At 37.8% G+C, this 15,320-nt stretch overlaps 1 pseudogene; it reads left to right on the top strand.

Annotated features, from left to right (window-relative positions):
- The first annotated feature begins 250 nt into the window (after window positions 1-250).
- LOC138166503 (receptor expression-enhancing protein 6 pseudogene) lies at window positions 251-3,282 on the top strand (annotated as a pseudogene).
- Window positions 3,283-15,320: the final 12,038 nt, after the last annotated feature.

The raw sequence follows: 15,320 nt of genomic DNA, 5'->3' as shown, positions 1-15,320 counted from the left end.
GTAAACATATAATGATATACAATGGAAAGATCTCCTATACATATATACACAGATATAGAAAATATAAGACAGAAAGATCTATCTTCATATATATTATATATAGACATAAGACATATGACAGATCTCTCCTAGAAATATAGATATATGCAGATATACACATAGATATGTAAACATACAGCAAAGATCTCTCATATATACATATAGACATATAGATATGACAGAAAAATCTAAGCATTAAAGCACGTAGGATATGAAAGGTAAGTACATTACCAATGCAGTGCTACTGGTTTAAAAAGCAGCATAATTCTGGGGTGTATAAATTGTCTTCTTGTTTCTCTATTCCTGATCCTCTGTAGCAGCTCTTACCTAATAACCATATTAAACTAAGTATTGGTCAGAAAACTCTTTACTGCATCCAGTATAAGACCTCCAACTGAGAGTCAGAATTCGAATGAAGAGAGTTCAGAGACAAGTCACAAAGATGATTAAATAGTTGGAAAACAAGATCTATCTAGAAATGTTAAATGAGCTGAGATCATTTAGCCCGGGAAAGAGAAGGTAGAGATGTGAGTTCGTAATGATTTTCAACTATATGAAGAGTTATTATACAGGAGAGAATAGTCACTTAACTTCCATTTTCTGTGAGTAGAGAGGAAGAGTAAGTGGGTTTAAACTGAAGGTTTGGGGATTTGCTTGGATTTGGAAGAAGAATTTTTAGAGTTAGAATAAGGGGTAAGGAACCTTGATATTTTGTTATTTCCTTTTTGCTCTGGATTGAAAAGCAGGTACAATGAAGACATTTTACCCAGAAATGGAAATGCTTCTTTCTATAAGTCTATAGTATTTCTTAGCTCCATACTCCTATTATGCAAAACACTTTCCTCATCATTAACAATGAGGAAGTTGGTATAGATGATCTCTGATGTCCCTCTCAGCTCCAGCTCTATGATCCTATGTGTGACAGCTTTACATTAAATAAAAGGCTGGGTGAATTAAAGAAAATGTGCACTTTTTTTAGTACCAAAGGATGTGTGTCCCCTGACTAAAGAAGGGAGAGGACATCTGTGTCATATTCCCATGTTCTTCAAACTTCAACTCAGAAAAGAAAGACTCTTATAGACCACAATTACATTCACACAAAAAATCAATAGTAGAGGAAAGGTAGAACCTAAGAAATTCTAAGGACAGTAGACCAAAGTGACCATTATAACACTGAATTTGGGGTAAGCAAGAGATTGTTGGTTGACTTTTAGAAGAGTCAGAAAGAGGAGGGAAGAAGACAAAGAGAAATGCAAAACACATTACTCCAAAGTTTTGCGTAAAGCCATCTATTTGTAAATAGGTACCTTTAATAAATTTAAATGAACCTAAGTTTTAATCTCCATAATAGGTGGTCTGCAGTTGAAGGCTGGTAACTAGCTGGAAGAGACTAGAGTCAGAAGGGGTATCAAAGCTGGAAGAAGACTTGAAAGCCAAGATTCACAACAATGCCTGAGCTAAGACTCAAGAGGCAACATTCATGTTTTGAGCCTTCAAATGTCTAAGCTAAGATAGTTGGGAGATGGAGATAACCTATAGATGGTGATGTCCTTCAAATTCCCAGTTGAGAAGATGTTACTGATTGTATCAAGTCCTGGGATACTAGGGACTTCTTCATTAAAATTCGTGACCAGTCAAAATACATTGACCTAGCAATCAATAAAGGGAAATGAAAAAGTAACTGTTTCTCAGTTTGGTCGTATGGCTGTTGAGTTGCTGTACAAGAACATCTGTACTGGAGAGACATCAAAAAGAGATAGTTAGCTATAGCACCGATACAATATAAATATAACAGACTCTCCATATAGAAGACAGAAGCAAAACATTTATTCAGACACCAGAAAACCAAATCACAACACCAGGAAACCAAATTCATCATAGCAACATAGAAGTTAATACACCACAATGCAACAGAGAGCCAAACCTTCCTTTAGCCTTTCTTTACAATCACAAGCCTAGTGGTCTGCCTAGGTGTGTTGTCTCCTCCCTCTAGCTCTAACTACTCTCACTCCCTCCTGTGGGCTCAGCTCCAACCTTCAGCAAACTCCTTCCACCACAGGTTCCATGTGATTACATTCAGCCTACTGGGGTCAGGGAAAATCTTTGGATCTGGGAAAGTCTTCAAATTCCCTTAGGCTTATTAAGGGACAGAGAAGATCTTCAAATTCACATTACCATTACATAAGCTTGTCCTGAAATTCAGTGGATGCAAGGGAGCAGGTTGGGTTGCACTTGGTACAGTGCCTGGCATGTAGAAGACACTTAATAAATACTTGACTGACTGCCAGTTGTAGTGTACTTTAAAGTATCTTGAGCAGCACCTTGAGGCAAAAACCCATCATATTTGATGCCAATTGATTCTACATGACTGGGAAGCATGGAAAATAACCCCTCAGGATACAAAACTACAAATAATCTAAAGAGAAATGGAGAGGTATAGGGTGAGCCTCAGTAGGCAGCAGTTGAATGTTGAACTGCATCATCCAGTACCACTAGGTGGGAAGAAAGAAGGTGAGGGACCTAAGTACTAGAGGAATGGGGATCCTGGGAGCCTGAAGAGGGAGACACCACCAGCACCATTGCAGAGCAGTGGGGGAGACTTGGAGGTTGCCCCTTGAACCTGTGTCCAGTTATCCTCCATCCCCTTTCCTCTCCCCTTGGTCCGAGGAGCCATGGGGAGCTTGAGGCAGCACTTCTAGAAGTGCAGGTTGGGTTGTACTTGGTACAATGCCTGGTATGTAGAAGATGCTGATGTCCTGGGGAAATTGGAAGAGGTCTCTGGTGTCAAAAAGTACTACCTGGCTACAAGTTCCATGACCCTCTATCTCATATTTGGCTATGGGGCCTCCCTGTTCTGCAAACTCATTAGATTCATCTTCTTAGCATATGCCTCCATCAAGGCCATTGAAAGCCCCAATAATGATGATAATACCATCTGACTAACCTACTGGATGGTATATAGCATATTTGGCCTGACTTGAGTTTTTCTCTGACATCTTCCTTTTCTGGTTCCCCTTCTACTATGCAGGGAAATGTGTCTTCTTGCTATGGTGCATGCTTCAAGTAGCCTGCAAAGGCTCCCAGATCCTGTTACAGTGCTTGATCCTCCCCATACTTCTGAGGCACCAGGTTTCCATGGACAGCCTGGTGACTGACCTGAGTGGATGAGCCTTGGTCATGACAGTCAATCTGACCTGGGAAGCCACCAAAGCAGGCATGATTCACCTCCAGAAGAAGAAGTGAAGAGATCACTCCTAAGTCAGAGCCTTTGAATGACTGGACACTCTCCTCCAAGCCCCTTTAGCATCAAGGGACCATGGCCCCCAATCCTGTTCCATGTCTAAGCAGCTGACCCCTTCTAGCTGTATGGTTGTGACCAAGTCCACCCTCTTGGGCCTTAGGGCATTAGAGAAGCCTCCCCACACAGAGAGGTGGGATGGGCATGGGGGGACTTCTGCCCATTTAGGATCCATCAGCACCTGCTAAGGGCCCTGCTGGTGCTCAGACTGTTATAGTATGCAATTAACCATCTGCCTCTGGCCCCCAACACTGGCCTCCCACAGGACTCTTGATGTGTCTTGATATTCTAGCTACCTTTGTATTTAAAAAAAAGAGAGAGTAAAGGAGATGGGTCCAATTTGTTGATGGCACAAAGGTTAATAAGGACAGCCTGAGTACTGTTTTGGTACCTACAGAATGTTAAAAGACACAGAGAAAGGCCTCTGGGTTCGTTTGGGAGGGTCCTTTAGAGAAGATTTATAGTAAGGCACAGACAAAAGTCACAGAAAATGAGATGTGGATTGAGTTTAGATCTATGGCATGGCCTGCGATGCACAAATCATTGAGATTACAGAACTAGTAACATATCAAAACAACATTTATATGCTCAGTTAAATAACACTGCTTTTTCTTTTCTTTCTTTTTCTTTTTTGAAATATTACTCTCTCACTAGAAGCAAACATTTTGGAAATATGCTATGGATAGATGACATTTCTAAAATTCTAGAATGCATACAAACTAGAAGTTTATATTTCTTTTATAACTATATTTATTTTTATAACATTGGTTTTAGGACCAAAATGCCAACAAGATACGTTTGTTGATTTTTTTATTGGGTATGTGACATGTTTCTAAAGAATTAGCTCAAATAATAGCCCTAATAGCAATTAATATATTTTGACATCCAAGTTTTCCAATCTAAAAATGATTTCACTTCCCTCATATCCTTCCTACTCAAAATGGTAGAGAAAAGGATTAAGAATATTAATGTTAAGTCTGGTGTTAGAATGGTTGTATTCATTGTCTCAGCTATCAGAGCTAATTAAGCAATTACTCAGTCAATCAACACATTTTAATCAAAGACCTGTTGTGTGGAAGGCACTGTGCTAGGAACAGGCCTGAAGGAAAAAGGTGGGGTAGCTTCACAGGTGTTGCTGACTATGGTTCCTTCCCGTGACTGTGGAGAAAAGGGGCAGGGTTCAGCTATGCTTATGTGGCAGGTGATAGAAAGACTAGATAGCTTCTGCCTGGGTGGCAGACACAAACCAAATCCACTCACAGTGGGGGAACTACAACATTAATGAAAGCCAATTCCGTAACCAGACAGGGTTTAGAAATACTCAGAGAACTACAAGACACAGTGTAATATACCTTGGTCTGGGCCAGAAAACAGATAGATTAACAGTTCAAACAGGATCAGACAACGGTGGTGGCCTTCCTGCTCAGGTATGGGTTGAACTAGATGACTTTGTATAAGCAATGGTTTTATGCTTCAACAACTCTTTCATCAAGAATCAATAAGCTTGCTTTTTGCTAGGACTGAGAGCAATATATAAATAGCTCAGTCTTTCAAGGGAGGTAAAGATGTTCTCTTGGCACTTTCTTGTACCAAACAGCTAATATATGGGATAGTCAGACAAGGTTCTCCTTGCCTCTGGCCTGGCATGGGTAATCAAGCAATCAAGCAAGCATTGTTCAAGTATCTACTTGTGTCAAGCACTGTTTGGTTCTATAGACACAAAGACAAAAATAAATACCCCCTACCCTCAAGGATGTTACATGTTAGAACATGTGAACATGTAACACATAGATAGATTAAATGCATTGGTATGTGAGGAGTGTCCCACTAAGAATTCAAAGTGTTAACAAAAGGCCTCCTATGGGAGGGACCTTCAGTTGAAATCTGAAAGAACCTAGGAATTCTAAGAGGCATAGGTAAAAAGAAGGGGCTTTCTAGAAATGTGGGACATGCATTAAGGACACAGATTTACAAGATGGATTATTATGTACAAGGATCAGCAAACTACTCACTTCTCATAACATATTCCTCCAGCCCACCTCAGCCACACACAAAGATGGTCAACCTTAATTTTTCCATAGCCCACAAATGCATCATCTCCATATTCAAGAAATCTGAAATCCCCTTATCTGACAATATTGTAGTGATATTCTTCCTCTGCTCTACCTCTGCTTCCCTTTTAGCAAACAAAAAAAAATTCTTTGTCAACACCATGACTTCAAATCCTTTGACCATTCAGTTCTCTCCCAGGTCATCATTCCTATACTAGCTATTCTCTCCTCTTTTCCCTATCTTCGCTACTCGGGAACCAGTTTGACTTGATGCCATCCTCTTTTCTTGAGTCTCTGCACCCCTTAGGTTTTAAAAATACCACACTTTTCTTATTCTCCTGCTACCTATTCGACTGTTCCTTCTCTGTCTTCTTTGCTGGATCATCATTCAGATCATACTCCCTAATTACAAATGTCCCACAGGGTTCTGACCTGGGCCCCTTGGCTCCCAGGGATTTAATTGTCAACCCTATGCAGCTGATTCTCAAATCTACCCGTCTTGCCCTAACTTCTGGGCTAACCTCCAATCACACATCTCAAGGTACGTTTCAGACATCTCAACCTGGAAGTCCAGTAGATATCTTAAACTCAATATATCCAAAACTGGATTCATTATGTTTTTCCCTAATTCTTCTCTCCCCTAACTTCCTGAATATTGTCAAAAGCAACTCTATCTTTGGACTTACAACCTAGGTGACATCCTCAACTCCATGACATCTTGTTGCCCCCTCTCCCCTCCACTATTCAATCTATTTCCAAGGTCATCAGGTTCATCTTTGCAACATTATCCAAACATACCTTCTTCTGTGACTCCTTTGGTGCAGGTCCTCATTATCTCATGCTTGGGATACTGAAATAGCCTGCTGGTGAGTCTGCCTTCCTCAAGTTTCTCCTCATTTCAATTCATCCGCTATTCACCCACTGAAATGATTTTCCTAAAGCCCAAGTTTGACCATGGAATTCCCCTACTCAAACTCCAGCAGCTCCCTATCATCTCCAGGAACAAGTACAATATCCTCTGATATTCCAAGCTTTTCTTAGCTGTACCCCCTCCTACTTTTTCAGTCTTCTTAAAACTTACTCCTTTCAATCTAGTAACACTGGAACCCTTTCCATTTCTTGAATAGCAAACTCATTCAAGTGTCATGAAACGCTCCTGGCATTTTCTTTAGCTAAACTCATTGCCTAGAATGCTTTCCCTCCTCATCTACACCTGCTAACTTCCCTAGTTTCCTTCAATTTCTAAGTAAAATGTTACATTCCACAGGAAGCCTTTCCCAATTCCTTTTAATTACAGTGCCTTCCTTTCTTTATTTCCTATTTACTTATAGTTTATTTGTATAGACTTGTTTGCCTTTTACATCCCTCATTAAATTGTGAGTTCCCTGAGGACAGGAGAAATCTTTTGTCTTTTTTATATCCCCAACATTTAACATGGTACTTGGCATATAATAGAAATTTGTGTCTTGATCATTCCAGAAATATATTCCTGTTAAGGTGACGAATGCCTGGTATAATTATTTTAGTTGAAAATACGTGTAAAGGTGGGATTAGTTAATTATTCAATTCGATCTAAAAAAACCATGTATTAAGTATATATAGGAAGAAAACTAGGAGAGAGTAACAATATGAAAACCAAGAGATGAAAGAGTATCCAGGAAGAAAAAGGAACAAACTATGTCAAATGCTGCAGAGATGCAAAAAAGTATCAGGACTGGAGGGGCAGGGGAAGCCCTTAGATTTGGAAATCAAGAGGTCATTTGTAAATTTGAAAGAAAAATTTCTGTTGGATGATGAAGTCACATACAAGATTGTAGAAAGTTTAGAAAAGAGTAAGGGAATAGGAAGCAATCAGAGATTCTTAGTACATGAAGCTTTCTCAAGTTTATTCACAAAGGAGAGGAAAGATAATAGCATAATCTGTAGGAGTCTATTTGGGGCAAGTGAAGTGTTGTGGTTGTAGCAGTAGTTGTAGTCATTGTTGTGTTTAGGCTATAGGAGACATCTGTGTGTTTAGAGGCAACAGAAAAGCAGATGGAAGCTTGGTATGATAATGGGAGGGAGAGAAGTTGGACTGATGGTGAAGAAAGGGTGGAATGATATCGAGGGTATGTAAACAGGAGTTTGCCTAGGCAAGAAGGAGTAAAGAAGGAGTTAATAGGGTGTTACTTGATGTCATATTACATCTGAAGTCATTTGAAATGAAGAAGAGGGAAGGATTGGGAGCTCTCAGGGAATCATCCAAATTTCTTTAGTGAAATATAAAATAATATCTTTAATTGAAAAAGTAAGGGTGGAAGGTCCTATGGGATACTTGAGAAAAGATGAGGTTTGGAATCACCACTGTGGTGAGTGAAATTGTGAATGAATTACGAAAGCATAATGAGATTACCTAGTAACTGGATATTTCTTAGAAGCAAGCCTAAAAGAGGCTTTCAAAGTGGAATCAATCAAGATTTATTATGATAAATCAAAACCAAATCCAGATGGTGCAATGGAAAACAAACTAATTTTCCTTGTCATAAAAAAATGGAGAGCAATATAAAACTTCTTTGGTCAATTTGAAAAAAAAAAGATTACCTTGCAGCAGTGAGGCCCAGTTGAGATTATAGAAGAAAAATTGGAGTTGAAAGTGGAGTGTTTTTCTTTGTTGTTGTTTTTATTCTAGCTCCATTCGTCAGCATATGAATAGGAGTAAAGGCTGAAAAATTTGAAATGATCCAAAGTTGGGGGTTGGAAAGGCATGGTTGAAAATGTCACAAAATAGCAAGAGATTCAGTTGCAGAGGATAATGTAGAGTTTAACTGATTCATTAAAAGTACAGATTGGAAAGGTCAAATGATATGGAAAGCATATGGGTGATGGCTTAGGGAAGTACTGAGAGCTGGAGGGATTTGAAATCAGGTGAAATTGAACAGAGTTTTGGTTTTATGATTAAAAGAGGGAATGATATAAGTTTATGATAAGATAATGGAAATTCAGTGTTCTTAAACATGGAAATAGAACACTTGTGAGTGATGGCAAGATCAGTGTTAGGATCATTTCTACATGTAGTTGAAGTGGACTGGAAGATTGTCTCACAGAAAGTGGTTAGATGTAAAGAACTGGGAAGTTAGGATACAGGATAGAATCTCAATACATATATTGAAATCCTTTAATAAGAGAGTAGGTATTGGGGTGGAAAGATAATGAGCCAGGTACTAAACTCATTGAAGAAGGAAGGGGAATGTCTAGGGTGTCTGTAATGAGTGCTTATAATATTATCATATTATATTAATTGTGTGACAGATTTGGATTGAGCAATCCACAAACAAGGTGAGATTTCTGAATGCTGTTGGTAGAGGAAAAATCTGGAATTGGTTATGGGAAATAAGGAGTATTCCTACTCCATCATCACCATTGGTGGATATGAATAAAAAGCTTACTAGTGCCAGAAAGCATGGACAAGTAAGCAGTGTCATCAACAGGGATCCAGGTCTCAATGAGAATCAGAAAATAGAAGTGGTAAAAAAAGGAAAAGGTTTAAGATAAAAGCAAATTTCTTAAATATGGAGCAAATATTCAATAGAACATAATGAAAGGGATTGGGTGTAACACCAATGGGATAACCATAGCAGCTGCTATGAATATGCATATATATTCCCAGGGTTTATTCAGAAAATATAATAAACCCTCCTCCTCTAAGACAAAACCAAAGTATTTATTTGGGACATTGCTATTAGGATACCAAAAATCAAGGTTTAGTAACATACTCATCACTAATCCCTTATCCAGGGATCCAGGACATCAACATCACAAGGGTTCTCTCTTTCAAATCTCCATACAAGCAAGTTCCTGTAGCCAACGTCTTCCCTCCGACAGCTTCTCTCTCCACCCACACCTCTCCCTCCAACTAATACTAAATATATATATATATATATATATATATATTTAGTTTCCAATTGAAGACATCATGTAATAGGCTCAGTGCAGAGAAGCTTGGAAATCAGAACTTAATTGGAAAGTCGTGGGGATCCCTGTGGCCCAGAGCCTAATTGTCTCCATGTGAGACCTATTAATGGGTGGGGAAGCTCTTATATCCCATTAACCTTGCATTGGGTAGATCTAGAATGGGACATTCTGGGGGTGGCATACGTAAAAGGGATATGGGACTGGGGAACAGAAGGGTGTAGAGAGTTGAAAGGGATGTCTATAACAGCATCTGGAGGGGGTGGGTATGCTATCTGAGAAGGGGAAGAAAAAATAGGAGTAAATTGAGGGATGACTCCAAGAAGTGTCAGCGACTAGAGAGGTCTATTAAGGAAGATTGTTCAGTGCCCTCACTCCATGGCCAACACGTTGACAAGTGCTGATGTCGTTGTCATATCAATCAGGAGTCCTGCCTCACCACAGGCAAATGTATAACTTGGGGGAATCCATTGAAGAGGCAGGAGGTGGAAGTTTGACTTATCTAATATAAAAATAGCCTCTAGAAAATAGGAAAGGTTGTAACAAGCTAAATGGCTAGGTGAAATGCCCAAAGAGGAAGTTTCCCTGAACTGCAATTTTCTCAGCTGTTAAATGAGAAGGGCTTGATATCTAAGGTGCCTTCTAATTCTTAACATTCTTTGATTCCATAACCTATGATTCCAAAAGAAAAGTAAGATTCATTACAGATCTCATGGGCCAGTCACACCTTGGACCTCCTTTCCATGCTTTGAGGGCACCAGATACTTTAAGGGCAGCTCTGGAAACAAAAGCATAATTAGGGCGGGGGGAGGGAAATGGATATGTGTTCAAGGTCCTTATCTAGCAATCACAGGAAGAGACATTCCCAAGCCTGAAAAGATCCTGAATTGTCAGACTAACTTTGAAGTGACTATGTTTAGTTAGCTATTGTTTGGGGGTATTTATGTTGTATGATTTGAATGTAGGTTTTCAGTGATTTCCTTGGGTAAAAAGTATATTTGTCTATGCAAGTATGGGTATGTATTTGTTGAGGCAGAAGAGGGAAAAATCAAGCAAAATGATTTATGACTAAAAATAATGGAATTCATAATGTAGCACGTTTACTTCCTTGCAACTCAGTAGTAGCATGTGTATATAGTAACAAAACCTAATGCAGTAATTCAAGGCCACTGACATTATTACATGCACCCACTGCTTTTAATTTGACCAAACATGGGTCCCCAAAAGTTAATTGAAACCTGTCTAATGTGTTTATAACAACTGGGAGGGTGTGGATGTAGGAGGGAAACTGATCCTTTGACCAATTTGGTGTTGAATCCACTATGCTTTTCTGTTTGGCTGACCTTCCCATTGAACTATTAGTATCTTAAATCTCAATAGCCACCTGCTCATAACTCCTTAACCCCCTTTTTATTAAATATGCACTGTGTCAAATGCCCAAGTTGATGGAGGGAATTGCCTTCCTCTGGATTACTTGGCTCTTGGAAAGCTGTCTATATTGAAACAATCTCTGATGGTTTTATAGAGTAAGAGGAATTACAAAGCACAGTGGAAAACTCATAGAGCTGAATATGACTTTATATGACCCACCTCCATAATCTTTGGAAGAGAGTGACTACATAAACCTATTCCTAACTCTTGTTTGTCGTTTTCCCATTCCCAATATTATTCTAGTTTATTAGGTTAATTATTGTACAAATCTTCCAGTGAAGAAAGAAATTCATTCTGAGCCTAAACTAATCTCTTTGTATATAAAACATCCCAAGACACACACACACACACACACACACACACACACACACACGCATACACACCCTTTATAACACCAGATTTTCATCTGGAACATGATAGAAATATAACTGAGGCATGTGTGTGTCTCTGAATACCAAGCACAGAAAACCACGTAAATCATTTCTATCTCCCTGCTTTCTGATGGTGATTTATGGTGGTGATGGTGAAGCAGGGTGTCAAGAGGTAGTGTTGCATTTGTAATTCGAGGGCAAAACAGATATGGAAGCCTTCATCATAAATGATATTTCCATTAGAGTAATCCTTGTTACCCAGTGATCATTTTCTATCTTTCCTATTGAAACATTCTGAGAAGATCTCAGCTCCAGATAACATTCACCAGACAAGGGATTCACTAAAGATGAATGATACATTTTGGGATACATTACATTGAGTAAAAAGACAATCAAAGAGTTTTCCATGGATAAAGTCTCAATGACCATCCATCAAAATTCAGAAGTAATTAAAAAAAAAAAGATTCATTCATTTGGTCATTTACCAACATACGTATTAATTTATTAATTGATGCATTTTTTCATTCATTCATTTGTTTTCTTGCTTATTCTTTTATGTATCATTCATTTATTTATTCAATTATCTCATCTTTTATTAATTTGTGTATGCATGTATGTAATATGTAAGTATATGTATCTAAATGGCACTTTTTCTTTTCCAGAATATTGGAGGTATATTGAAAAAATTTGAGTTCTGTGCTCGTGGCAATGTCATTCTATCCTATAAATGAATATTGCTGATGTTGTATATCTACTGCACACACAAACACACATATATACATATTTCATTGGACATGTACCATAGTTATAAATACGTAGATGTACATGTGCACAGATACAAAGACACATATATGCATATACATTTATATTCAATTACATATGTACATGTGAAGAATATTCTCCACTTATTGGCAGAGAGGTGATGGATTCCAGAAGCAAAGTGAGATGTTTTTTGAACGTGAGCAATAAGGGAATTTGTTTTGCTTGATTATACAGATTGTCATAAAAAATTGTTGTTTTCTTTTCTTTCCCCACAATGGGATGGTTATGAGTAAGAAGAGAAAATAGAGTTCTTTTCATTAAAAACAAATTTAAATTTAAAGTATACAAATGTATCCATTTATATACATGTATTATGCACAGAAGCATTGCATGCACACACATGCATCTGTATAGGCATGTATTATGGTATAGACAAGCATATGGAGCTGTGTTAGCAAAAACCTGACTCTTGATATTTAACCTACTGGAAAGACCCCTTAGTTTAAGGCACAGTGCTGCTACTTACTGACTATTTAACCTGGGTAAAGCCATTTAGTGTTCCTCATATATAAACTGCTGGGAAGAATGCATGTTTGTAAGGATCAAATAAAATAACATATGTAAAGTGCCTTGTAACCATAAAGTGTTCTACAAATGTCAGTGATTATTACTGTTTGTTCTTTGCTCCCCTTTATTCCCAGAGAGGATGCCAAGGGTTTTGTTTCTTCATCTGTTTGTTGGTTTCTCCATTGTACCCTGGAGAGGCTAGGATATCAAGAGAAACAAAGTTTCTTTGAAATTCAGAAAAATATTATCTTTAATCTTTTCCAAAATGACAAAGATTTAGAAAACCACACACTAGAGTTTTGCTATCCTGTTAAAATGTAAGCACATTATCAGGGGATCTGAAATTTTTTAACTGGACAGTAATTTAGGGATCATCTGGTTCAACACCCTGATTTTGCATGTAGGGAAACTGAGGCCAGAGACATTAAGTGGTTTGCCTTAGATTATGGAGATAGGATGTGGCTAAGGCAGAAACAAAAATGTAAAGAAACTGCATTACCTAGTATACATTTATCATTTCCACATAATTGTATGGGTCATAGCCAAAAGTCAAGTGGGCTCAAGTACTCAGGTTCATTAGATGAAAGTTTGCTCTAAGGCATGTTTTCAATTACCCTACCTACTTTGTTGGCAGGATAGAACATTAACAAGTATCCAATGCAAAAGATACTTATTAATCATTTACTCTATACATGGAAATATGCTAGTTTCTAAGGATTATTATTATTAAATATTCTCTTCTTTAGACTCCAAGCCCTGATTTTCTTCTGGATCCTGTATAGCAGCATCATGCTACAGAGTAATGAACACTGGATTTAGTGGCTTTCATTTAATTAAGTATGTGTTTGTTGACATACATACCCACTAATGCCAAGTCTACTACTCACTGCCCATGTGACGCTGGACAAATTACTTCATTCTCCTCTCATATAAATTATAACAAGGCAACCTCTATGGCCCCTCCCAGCGCTAAATACATGATACCATATTCTCTACTTGAATATCCTAAAGCTCAACAAGTGCAAAAGTCTGTCTTCTCCCTCAAGATATGCCTTTATTCCAACTTCTCTTTTAACATTGATGGCACCATCAATTTCCAAGCTATCCAGGCTCAAAACTTTTAAAATTTTGTGAAAAATTTATTACTCTTGAGTTTCTTTTTTTAAAAATATTTAATTTATGAAATAAAACAAGCATTTTTACAACAAAGTAGAATAAAAAAGACGACTGCAGATTATAGAAACTGTAAATCTGTCTTCAATTTACTAGTCCTTTCAAATATACAACAAAATTTTAATGTAAATTTATCTTTTTTCCTCCTTCCCCTCCCCATTTCCCTAGAAATGGCTACCATTAGATTCAAATATGTATATATTTATACATATTGTTTGTGTGTGTGTGTGTGTAAAATTATTCTATGCATAGTTCTATTTATCAGTTCTTTCTCCGGATGCAATTAGCATCTTTTTTCATATATTCTTTATAGATAATTTGGGTATTTATAACTACTATTTTTCAATGACCAAGTAGATGCTTAATTTGTGGAATTAAATTGAATCTCATTCCTGATTCTTACTTTAATCTCCCATATCCAATGAATTGTCAAGTCCTATCAATTATACCTTCTCAATATCTCAAAATAGTCTCCTCTACTCACACTACCACTTCCCTGAGACTCTTATAACCTCTAAACTTGAGTCTTCAAGCAGGTTCTTCTGACTTTAGGATTTCCTTCTACCAACCTATCCTTCACACAGTTGCAAATCAATTTTTACTAATATCCAGATATGATTCTATCACTACCCTACTTAAAAAGTTTCTATGATATTCTTTTGTCTAAAGAAAAAAACAGAAACTCTCTAGCTTAAAATTTAAAATGCTCCAAATCCTTAACCAAACCTACCCTAGACACTGAATTGAGTGTTAGGAATTTTATGTGGCAACACTGAAGAGTTGAATTGTCGTAAAGAGATATTAGAAATGGAGGCATCAATTTATAGGCTACCAAGGTCCTTATCTAGAGTTGTGGCCATGGAAATGGAGAGAATAAGATGTATTCAGGGGCTATCTTGAAGGATGACAGATCACAGGATCACAGCTGAAAGACATCTTAAGGCCTTCTAATTCAACCCTAATTTTACAGATGAGGAAATAGAGGTCCAAGTCTCTCAGATGCATTGGCCAAGATCACACAGCTAATAAGTTTCTGAGATGGGAATCAATCCCAGCTCTTCCTGACTCCAAGCTGAGAAATCTATCAAGGATGAGTATAACTAACACCTTAGTCTCAGCAACTGGTAGGATTATAGAAGATAAGAAAATATTTGGGCAAAGATGACACAGAAGTAAGATTGTAGAAGTGCAGAAGGGGTGATTCTACCTGGATGGGCAATAAGGCAGATATTCCACCAAACTTCTTTGATATGGTATTTGAGTACTGGTGGCTATAAGAAGTAGAACCAGTTGTGAATGACTGTGCCTTCTGTTTTTGTACACACACGCAAATACCTGTGGCCCTCTTTATGAGGGGTGATATGAGGTTTGGGAAATGAATCCTGGCTCTGCTATTAAACCGCTCTATGGGTATGGAGTCATCATTTAAGTTCCCTTGCACTTAGTTTCCTCATTCATAATAATTGTCATATTATATACTTTAGGGAGATATTGTAAGAAAAATGTTTCACAAGTTACAAGCAATATTAAAAGCATGAGTTAAAATTATTTCTTGTTCTATTGGTGGAATTTCTTAACATAGCAATAGCATGTCCTTCTTACCCCAATCCAAATGCACAAACAGGCAAATATAATGTCACACACACACACACACACACACACACACACACACACACACAC

Source organism: Petaurus breviceps, unplaced genomic scaffold, assembly GCF_028583685.1.
Source record: "Petaurus breviceps papuanus isolate PSGF00001 unplaced genomic scaffold, PetGlider_PUasm1.0 224, whole genome shotgun sequence".
In the NCBI taxonomy this organism is placed as follows: Eukaryota; Metazoa; Chordata; class Mammalia; order Diprotodontia; family Petauridae; genus Petaurus; species Petaurus breviceps.
The sequence above is the reverse complement of the archived record's forward strand: the minus strand, read 5'-3'. Positions and strand labels throughout refer to the sequence as shown.